General features: G+C 34.9%; 1 pseudogene; it reads right to left on the bottom strand.

The window, feature by feature from the left end:
• Positions 1–9281: 9281 nt before the first annotated feature.
• LOC150056260 (tRNA-splicing ligase complex subunit RTRAF pseudogene) lies at positions 9282–10185 on the bottom strand (annotated as a pseudogene).
• Between the last annotated feature and the right edge of the window lie 1610 nt (positions 10186–11795).

The following is an 11795-nucleotide window of genomic DNA, read 5'->3' as shown; positions in this document are numbered from 1 at the left end:
ATGATAATTGGTCTACATAAAAGAACTATAAGAATAAAGAAACTTTAAAGCAAATTATTTTGGCATCATCCTTGTCAAGTTTCTCCCTTGGAATATGTGCCATAGTGTGCCCTTCTTGAACATCAAATAATAATTGATTCTGTGAGAAAAGGATCATTGTGATATATCTGTGATGTTGTGTTCAGTGTAGATCATTAACATTCTGACTAAAAGGTTTCTTTTCCTATGCTTTAGTAACAAAGCTACAGTTTATTTTGTCCCTCTATAATGTTTTCTAAAAGCTAGGGATTATGATATACTCAACATAAGTATTTCTGATGTCATTTATATGTGCACATATATATAAATTAAAGCAACAGAAAGTAGTTTTATTTAGTCTCTGTTGACTACCATGTAAGATTTTGTTAATATACCCAAGATTATTATTAAGAGATTATCAGATTATAGATAAATATAAAAACTTATCTTTATGAATTATTATAACAATTTTTTTCTGGATGATATGTAACCACTTAAATGCGACAGTAAGTAAATAAGGCATTGATAAAGTTTTATTGCAATGTGAGATCACTGCTGTTTGGCTTGCATGTGTTTTCTCATTTAATACTGATAAAAATAATTATGAGGACTTGGGTTCATATCCATAAATTCAAGTACTTGCAAAGAAATTTTCATCCATACAGATCATTTACATAAGGAAGAGTTATGAATGTTAGCAGAATTTACTTTGTTTATGAATTATAGATGAGACCCAAAACAAAGAAGAAGAGGGAAAGAAAAGAAAGGAAGTCAATGAAGAGTTAACTGGCTTGCCTCTACATGCATTTTGGTATGCTAGTAGGCCTGTGAAAACAATTTCAACTAAATTTGAAATGATGTGTTTCCCTCTTGCATAGTAATGATATACAACCCCACACTTAGTTACTTGGTTTCCCTAGACCTTTCCTTCTTCCTCATATCAACACTTTTTGTTAGTGTCATTATAAAGTAATGAGATAATGTGTATTTGCATAAATCATGCAAAACCTCCAGCCACTTTATAACTATGACATTTAAATTTATGGAGACTGCTGGAATACAGATGAAGTGGGGAAAGTTATTCAATATTTATAACATTTAATTCAAGGACAAAAATAAATTCAAATAAGGAAAATTGTGTACAGTGAACAAATCATGCTAAAAATAAGAGACAACGAACTGCATTTTGATGCAGTTACAGAAGAACACTCCTTAACAGTAAACAATTGATTTTAAAACATTATGAAATTAGTGGAGGCTTTTGAGCCATTTCAGAACTTTGAAAACTGTAGCATAAAATATATTTAAATATATTCACAAATATATGCACATGTATGCAGATGTACATGAACACATACGTGCATAGATTGTATTATCTGAAATATTTTGGGAAAACATCTTTTATTAGCAGATATCTTATTAAAATGTATGGTTTTGTGTCTGAAAATAATTTACTACTATGACAAAAGAGCTAGATGACTCAATATTCTTTTCTGCAAGTATGCAACTTACTAAAAGAAATATTATTCCAGGGTTGGGAGCTGGGCCTAGTGGTAGAGTGCTTGCCTAGCATGCATGAAGACCCAGGTTCGATTCCTCAGTTCCACATACATAAAAAAAAGCCAGAAGTGGTGCTGTGGCTCAAGCGGTAAAGCTGTAGCCTTGACAAAGTCCAAGGACAGCGCTCAGGCCTTGAGCCCAAGCCCAGGAGTTGGAAAAAAAAAAGAAAAAAGAAATACCATTTTCTATCAATTTTACCATAGTCTAAAACTATTGTTTAAATGATTTTTTACTAATATAATTCATTGCAAGAAAAAAATCAAGTCATTATTAGCAACATTTATTGCTTGATATGTTAGAATTTTCTTGAGGAACACAACTATTGGTTATTTTAATATATACTGTTATGAAGCATAACGTGAACTCAAGCCTGAATGTTTATGTTTATGAGGCAGTCAGTAATTCTGACATATAAATTTACATATGTAAATAGTAGATATGGAAAATAATTTTACAAGCTTTTAAGAATTTTAAGAATAGGGGATTGGGGCCAGGAGTTTGGACTAGTGGTAGAGTGCTTGCCTAACATTCATGAAGACCCGGGTTGATTCCTCGGTACCACATACACAGAAAAAAGCCAGAAATGGTACTGTGGCTCAAATGGTAGAGCTCCAGCCTTGAGAAAACACAAGGACAGTGCTCAGGCCCTGAGCCCAAGCCCAGAACTGGCAATAAAAAGAAAAAAAAAGAATAAGGGATTAAAAATCTTTTGGGGGGAGGGAGGGTTTGGGCCTGGATGCTGTCCCTGAGTCCTTCAGCTCAAGGCTACCTCCCTACCCTTTGAGCCTCAGCCCCACTTCCCAAGAGTCTCATGGTCTTTAGTGCCTGGCTTGGCTTTAAACCACGATCCTCAAATCAGCATCCTGAATAGTTTGGATTACAGGTGTGATCCCAGCCAGGAGATTAAAAGTCTTAGAGAAAGAACTAGTGACTAGGGAAACTGATCCCAGACTTTGATGTTCAGAATTGTATTGTAATTAATATGAGGCATATTAAATGCGCATGCATGTATTATAGATTATTACAGAAGCAACATTATATCAATGCACTTACATGGAAGATATTTTAAGCATTGTTTTAAAATTCTTTGTAATATAGTTGGGTTTTCTTTTCTTCTCCCTTGATAAACTTCATATATTTCAAAATTATATCTTGACTTTCTTGTTCTAAAGTCCGTCATTGAAATACTGGCTATATGTAGTCTTATATTTTAAGAAACTGTATTGTCCTGCAAAACATAGCATCTGAAAAGGTTAGCGTATCAGGGAGAAAATTTGTGTTTATTTTTAAGTGAAGGAAAAAATAGAGGAAAAAAAAGAAACAAAAAAGGCAGTGGCTCTCAATTTGTTTTTATGTTTCCTTCTACAGTCTAAATGGATTGTGTAGCATATCCATATAGTATTCAAATAAAATTGACATAAGCCTGGCTCGCAGTTTCTGAATGGAAAAAATGCTTTGGATTAACTTGGGGTAGGAGAGAAGTGTTTAAGTCTCTGCACAGGATTGGGATGGTGAAGTCCTGAAAAGCCTCCCTGAAGGGCCACTTCACTCAGCTATTGATGTGTTCCCATGGTTGATTCAATTAATCAGTCATGACTTTGATTTCTTTTGGAGCCCAAATATCCTGGTCATGAAAGCAATGATTCAATCTGTAATAAAATTGGAGGCATGAAAATACATGTTGTCATGGAGGAAAACATGCATATGCAATCTAAGGGATCATAACCTACATGTGCCTCAGTGATTATGTGGATTATAAATAATGAAAGATTCTGTACTTTGCAGCATATGTTGTTTTCATTCACTCTAATACCCTGGTTTTTCATTTAATGACCAATCTGTCATCTTCAGTTTTTAGTTCTGCACAATATCAGACAATTATAATAGCAGGTGAATCACAGGGCTTACTGTCTGGCTTCCACAACAAAATTATTTCACTAGATGCTTAGCTTATTATCTTTACTTATTAAACATAGACAAGTGGTGACTCTGGCTTAATTTGTCTGTACTAAATAGAGAGAACCAGAAGCAGTACTCCTAGTCAAGCAGTCTCTTCTGTCATAATTTTTTGGTTCTATCTTCCGCACTCACTTCTCATAAGAAATTTCTGTCATATGTGATATTTTTGTGAAAGTATTTAACTACGCAAAGATTATACAACCTTGAAAATTAGTTCTGGAAATCTAGTTACCAAACTCTCAGAGACATTTAGTAATAAAATAGTCCTACCTTAGAACAAAATTTATAGATCTTCATAGAAGTATTTCCTTTTTTTGAACAATGGGCAAAGTTATTTAAAAGCAAAGCCAAAGTATGTAGTTTAGAGAGGACAACCACTTCTTTTTAAGTAATATAGAAAATGAATTGATCATTCCCATTTCAGCTTTAAGAGCAGAATCCCCAAGTGAACAGATTTGCACAGAGTGCATGATATTCACTGAAAAATGCCATTTCATCTTATCTGTGTGACAAAGGGACAATTGGAAACTTGTTCAGCAACTTTTTCATTGTCTTGAATGAATTATTTTATCTCATTAAACCTTCAATTTCATACTGTAAAAAATAAATTAGGGACTGGGAGTTTGGCCTAGTGGTGGAGTGCTTGCCTACCATACACGAAGATTCCTTGGTACCACATACGTAGAAAAAACAGCTGGAAGTTGTGCTGTGGCTCAAGTGGTAGAACTCTAGCCTTGAGAAAGTTCAAGGGCAGTGCTCAGGCCCTGAGCTCAAGCCCAGGACTGGCAATAAAATAAAATAAAATAAAATAAAAATAAATTAATGCAAACTAAGATTTTTGTGAAGACAAAATAATATGAAACCTAATGAGATTTTTTTTACAAGGGATCATCTTGAGAAACAATAAAAAATAGTATTAAGGCATGCTTCTTGTATTTTCTGGCCCTATTATTTTTGTCACTTACTGCATGCCCTGAGGGAAATATTTTATCTCAAGGACATTACATGGTTTCACCTGTAAAGGAGGAGATGATACATAGTTGGTGACTACTAACTGTGCTATGTGCAAAGCAGCACCTGTCACAATTAACTGGACTTTAGAGTTCCCTATGAGAGGAAAGTTTCCCTGTAGACAGTGGGAGAAATGCTAATGAAAGCTGAGCACAGTGGTTCACACCTGTAATCCTAGCTACTCTGGAGTCAGAGATCTGAGGATCTAGGTTCACAGACAGCCTGGGCACTAAAGAACAAGAGGCTCTTATCTCCAATTAATCACTAGAAAAACAGGAAGTGGGGCTGTGGCTCAGGGGTAGGGCAGTAGCTTTGAGCTGAAGAGCTCAGGGACAGTGCCCAGGCCCCAGAGTTCAAGCTTATAACCCACAAAAAATGCTAATGAAGGTACAACTGCCTTTTGAGAAGATGAAATAAAGAATTACAATTCATTAAATTACAGTTTATGATGCTTTCTAAAAACCTCAGAGAGATACCTGCTACCTTCATTAAATGTTCATCATCATTCAGACTAGAAGTCCCTATCCAATAGAAGTGAAATTTATATACACTGTTGTTTGTGATATTCATAGACACTCATATTAACACACATACAGACACTCACACAGAGCAAATAAACTTATAAGTGATGGATTCCACAAGCAAGAATGATATTATTTTTAAGCTGGATTTCTCTTTATATTATAATGGTTATATTTTAGAAACTACATTAATGTTTTTATTTGCTCTTTTAATTTTTCCATGTTTGTTATTTTACTGGCTAGATGAAATACTGTATTTTAGCTGAAAAAGAAAAAGGTAAAATCCCCAAGTGAACAGATTTGCATGGAGTGCATGACATTCACAGGAAAATGCCATTTCATCTTATCTGTGTGCCATTGTGATACATAGAATATCAATATGAGTTTACTGAGGAATGCACAATTGATGATCTCAGAAAGATGTTAAGCACTGGTGACTCACCTTCACTTGGGAAAATGTTGTTAGTTCATGAATTGCTATCTTTCTCCATACTGAGAGGAATTATCTAATAACTCTAATTTCCTCCATTTCATGGAAGAAACTACCTCAATTATGTGATTAAAGTTAATATCACTAGTGGTAAGATATTAACATCAGCACTTTCAACTTCCTATAAAGGAGTCACTCCATAGCATAGGTGGTAATTGCTCTTCCAAACTGGCAAAGCCACATTCATCCAAATTACAAAGAAGCCATCATAAGATAGCACCAGAATGCATGAAAATCAAATGGAATATGTGACTTTCTACTGAACCTGCAATGGAAAAATACTGACATTATTGGAAGTATGAAAGTGGAATGAAATTGCATTTAGAATCATATTCTGGTTAAACAAGATGTTCTGATTATATTTTTTTCCTCTGTGTCACATTTTTGGATTGCCATCTATCTTAAGTCCTTAAGCTCCCTCATCTGGTCTCTCTCATTGCCAAGCAAACCCAGGACTGATTTACAAATCTTTTAAAAAATGTTTTGTCCTTTTAACTTCTCAAACCAATGTCTTCATCTGAATTTAGATATCTGCAATAATTTCTTATGGTTGACATTAAAGATATTTAATATGGAAGACATTGCAGTTGTGCTATTTCATGGGGCATTAAAGCACAAGTACCAGCATACTCATTCTTCATCCTGTAAGTCAAGCAGTCTTTTGGGAATCTAGTGATGCCATGATTTTAGTGGCTGCCTAGCATTTACTGTATTTTGCATGGAAAGCAGATGGTTAACACATTTCCTGCTTGGAAAACTATTCATTTATCTGTTTAATGTGTAGTGTTGAGTAAATGTAATGAGTTCCAAACACCTGAAAAAGTTCAAGCTTCATTAATATTTCTCATCTGCACCAACTTCCAAATATGATGATTTATGGTGCTTAATAGTGTACTAACTTGGTTCATGTCAATGTAAGTTATTTATTAGATGCCATGAGACAAATAGCTCTAATGCATGGCAATGTATCATAATGGATGCAGGGGTGCTTTCTCCTCCCCAAGCTGTACAAATAGGAACATTCATTTAACCTAATCAAAATCTGATTTCAACATCGATTAGATGCCATAGTTTTTTGTTATTAAAGATAAAAATGATACAAAGATTCCATTTCTGATTATTATTATGATTTTGTGATTTAAGTTTTAGTCCTATTCCCAATTTATTTACTTGATGAAGGGTTAAGAATATTTTTCATGATGTCTTCAAATACATTTGAATTTCTTAGAGGGAAGATAGTTGAACATATTTGGGGGAAAAAATATCAGTATCATGAACAAACCTCTCTTACAAACATATACCTCTATACTAGCCCAGAACTATGTAGAGAAATGATAGCTTTGAAGGTTAAAAAATTCAGAAGTTGCTAGTCTTATATGACAATGTCTCTAGAATATTTATTCAGAACCAGTAAAGCTGTTTATACTGACATACATTTCATATTTACTCATTTAGTTACAGGTAACATATGATAAAATATGGAACAATGAAAATAAATATTTTGAATAAGTACATTGGGAAAGATTATTAGATATTTAGTGTCTGAGTTATGAGACAGTCTGAGTTCAGAAATCCTATTAGTAAATGTTGAGGAAGCTAATTTTTGTGTTTTCACATTATACAAAGAGCACGGGGATTTTGTTTTGTTTTGTTACGAAGGTACTGGATCTTGAACTCAAAGCTTCACTGTTCTTTAGTTTTTTCTGCTCAGAGCTGCTCCTCCATCCCCTTAAGCCACAGATCTACTTGTAGCTTTTTGGTAAATCATTGGAGGTAAGAGTTTCATGGCCTGTACTGATGGGGCTGGCTTCATACCTCAGTCTTCAAATTTTAGCCTCCTAAGTAGTTAGGAATACAGATGTGAGCCATCAGTTCCTGGCCCATGAAAGAATTACAAATAGCTGAAATTTTCTAGTAGAATTCAAAGTTAACATCGAACAAAATACTTTTCACAATAAAAGGAGTTTTATAAAAAATGGTTGTTTTAGTAGAGAAAAAGTCATTCTTTGTAACTGAACTTTTTTTTCTTCAATTGAGAATTGAGAGGTCAGTATAGTAAAACTTGAATCCGAGGAAAGATTTTCAGAGATATTTGAAGGTGAAGATAGAGAAAAGAAAACTTTTCAAAAGTGAGAAATATCTTGAAGTTTATTTTAATATTCATCTGAAGGCAAAGATTTTTAGTGCATTGATTTGAAAAAAACAAAATATGGAGAATTATTGAAAATTAAAGACACTGGAAGACAAGTAGTCAGTTATTGATCCTCTCCTCTTATTCTTGAATTGTAGATGCTGATGGCTTATACATCTCCCTTTCCACTCTGTATTGAAAGCTCAGCTTTCCTATGTCTGACTTTCTCTTTTTTATTTTCTCTACAACATGCCCTTGGAAACTGTCTAATCCACAATCTAGCTAAGAGTTGGAAAAGGCCAGGAACTTGAATGTGCACAGTGATATATTTGTCATGAATGTTAACCAAGTCCTTGAAACTAATGAAGAAGACCAAAAGTAAGCATTTCAAGAATTGATTTGGTTTTACTACATAACTAATTTAAAAAAATTCCTTCCAAGCTTTCATTCTTTGTCTAACCAAACCACTGATGCAAACTTGGGGAGTTTATACCTTTGTATCTCATTTGGTAAATAACACACCACTATAAAGGGACTTAATATGTTTATAGAAAAATCGAGTATTTAGAAATGACATGTGCTTTCTTTTCTGAAGTTCTCAGTTTTATCTATCATTAACATCTTATATTAATTCAAAGCACTTGTAATACTGGTAAGTTATTACCAATACACTGTTAATAACTTAATTTTATAGCTTATACTAGCATTCACTTATGGAATTGTACATTGTGTGAGTTTAAAAAGTGCATAAATTAAAGCTATCTAACATACCATAACATGAAAAACAACTTAATTAACATAAACTCTCACTACTTTTTCTACTAATCCTGCTCTCCAGTCTTTCTCTGATCCCTAGAAACCAGTAATCTTTTACTGTGTTTATAGTTGATTCTTTCCAAGAAACAAAAAATACTTAGATTTTTAAGATTAATTCATTCACTTATTAGTATCCTTTCATTGTTTGGTGAGTTATGTAATTTTTTTATTTTTAAGTAGTTTACAAAGGCATTTTCATTCAACCAGTTAAGATATATCAATACTACTAATCTTCATTGCTGTAATCCCTTTCTTCATTCACTCCTATCTCTCCCAACTTAGTTTTGCAGAATATGCATGGAACTTTATAACTGTATCCCCCTTCTTCTTATCTTTCTTTTTATTGCTAAGTAATATGTATGCTCAGAGTTTATGAATTTCCTATTTGATCTTTGCAGTTACAAATAAAGCTACGATAAACCTTTCTGTGCAGGATTTGTTGTAGACCTAATATTTCAAATAATTTAGGTGGCTACCAAGGAGTACAAATGTTGACTCTATAGTAAGACAACTCTTTTTATCCTACCCACAAAGCTGCAAATAATGTTTTTAGTGTTTGAGTTTAAGGAACTCTGATAAGTATATAAGAAATGTGAATATCTGGAGTTGTGTACAATTTATCATGTCCAGGGATATTCTTAGAAAAAGATCACAAAAGCCAAACGTGGTGACCCATGCTTGTAATCCTAGCTACTCATGAAGCTGAGATCTGAGGATCATAATCAAAACCAGGTCAGGGACTAAAGACCATGAGAATTTTTTTTTTACCACTTTCCCAAACTTTATTAACAGAAACAAACCAGTCGTGATGAATCTCTATGTAACAGTCAATTTTCCAGGATTCCTCCCTTGAAAACGTGACATTTGATTTCCAGACGCATACCGGAAGTGTACATGGTTCCCAATTGTACTAAGAAGGTTAAGAAGCTGAAATGCTGAACATTCATCTCCCAACCTTCCCCAGTCTGTAGTCTGTCTTTGGATCAGCAATAATTGCCTGAACAGCTACTATGGCTTCATTAATTTTTGTCTGTAGTTCTTGAGCTCTTCTATATGCAGTAGTCGCAGAATCTGAGCAGCTTTGTTAGGAACTGCATCTCCTGTGTCAAAACCAAGAATATGTTTGTCTAAAGCAACAGGCAATCCCTCTTTTGTTTGATTTGCTTTAGCAACTGCATCCTGCCTTAGGCGCTCCTGAACCAAAATGTGAATTGCCTTAAGCATTACCAGGTAATCATCATGACACTGAATCTGAAGAAGGTTAGCCAAAGCCATTACACCTGCCTTAAAATCCGGGTTATTTACATCCAAGCTGACCAATGGCTCTGTATTTTTAGTTGCATTGTTAGTGTTTTTTTGCACCTATCAGCTACTGAGTCCTTGTACTTCTCAGCATTGTCTCCATATTCAAGTCGAACAGCTAACCCAAGAAGCCAGTCAATTGCTTCTTGTCAATCCTGAATCTTGAAAGGACAGTTAACATCTTTGAGATACTTCTCAAAGAACTTGGGCCAGTCACTGCTGTGGATATTTCTTAAATTACCTCTATTTTCAATCTTGTAGTGTCTTATTTTCTGGTCTTCAAGCCAGACAATAAAATTTTTAAATTCTGCTTCATCTTAGCAGGTGAAGCTGGCAGGGTTCTGGTAATCAAGAGCTGTCATCTTACGTCGGAACATGGTCCCTGCTTCTCTCTGGGGGTTCCCCGAACCTCAGCCGGGATAGGAGAAGTAAAGTCCATGAGATTTTTTTTTCATATATTTTTTATTGTAATTAATAGAAGGGCTACATGACATTTGCCAGATAGATGGTCCATTAATTCCCACACATTCATACCCCTTTCATATGTCTTGGTTCCCATTTCCCTCCCTCCCACCCCCTCCGCTCGTCTTGTTCTCCCTCATTCCCTATCCATTTTCAAATAACCAAATATAAATATATCCGATATATCAGGTAACAAAGTCAGATACTGTAAAAATATGAGCTAACTCAGGGACAGCAAAAGAGATGAGAGATAACAGTACCTTAGGAACAACAATCATTCATTATATGGCTTATGTTTCTATAACCTAGAGATCCTTTCATTTAGCGTCCTACTATATGGCCTTTTGTATCAAGGTTTTGCTCTATTGCAAATCTCTGCTAGGAGAGCCCAAGGTTTCTACTGATTATGACAAATGAGGGAAGCCATTGAGACTATGTTTCTTTCAGTCTGGCTTACTTCACTTAATATGATCTTTTCTAAGTGTTTCCATTTCCTAACAAATGGGGCAATGCCATTCTTTCTGACAGCAGCATAGAATTCCATTGTGTACAAATACCACAACTTGTTGATCCACTCATCAACTGAGGGACATCTAGGTTGATTCCATATCTTTGCTATGGTAAATAGTGCTGCAATGAACATTGTTGTGCTGGTGGATTTAATATGTCTTTGTTTCTGGATGATTGGGTAAATGCCAAGTAGGGGAATTGTTGGGTCATAGGGGAGCTCTATGTTTAGTTTTTTGAGGAACTGCCATACTGCTTTCCATAGTGGTTGAATGAGTTTGCACTCCCACCAACAGTGTAGTAGGGATCCCTCCTGGCCACATCCCCTCCAGCATCTGTTGTTATTAGTTTTCTTGATCCTGGCCATTCTAACTGGAGTGAGGTGGAATTTTAGAGTTGTTTTTATTTGCATTTGTTTTATGACCAGAGATGTTGAGCATTTCCTCATGTGTCTATAGGCCCTTTTTGTTTCTTCTTCAGAGAAGACTCTCTTTAAGTCTTTGGACCATTTTTTAATGGGATGGTTGTTACTTTGGAGATTAGTTTTGGATTGATTCAATTTTTTGAGCTGTTGATATATTTTAGATATGAGGCCTTTGTCTGTTGTTTGGTTGGTGAAGATCTTCTCCCACTCGGCAGGCTTCCTAATTAGTTTACTAGCTATGTCCTTTGCCATACAAAAGCTCTGCAGTTTAATGCAGTCCCACTTATCCAGACTTTCTCTGATTTGTTGTGATTCTGGGTCCTTATTAAGAAAGTTTCGACCTGTGCCAAGGAGGTCTAGTGTATCTCCTATTCCTTCTTGTAAAGTTTTCAGAGTGTCGGCTTTTACCTCCAGGTCTTTGATCCATTTGGAGTTAATTCTAGTACAGGGTGACAAAGAACGATCCAACTTTAGTTTTCTGCATGTGTTTAACCAGTTCTGCCAGCACTACTTGTTGAAGAGGCTATCTTTCTTCCATTCTATTTTTTTTTTGGCTCCCTTGTCAAAGATTAGGTGGTTATAGGTCTGTGGTTT

Source organism: Megascapheus bottae, chromosome 12 (assembly GCF_031878675.1).
Source record: "Megascapheus bottae isolate mThoBot1 chromosome 12, mThoBot2.hap1, whole genome shotgun sequence".
NCBI classification, from domain to species: Eukaryota; Metazoa; Chordata; class Mammalia; order Rodentia; family Geomyidae; genus Megascapheus; species Megascapheus bottae.
This window is presented reverse-complemented; position numbering and strand designations above follow the sequence as displayed.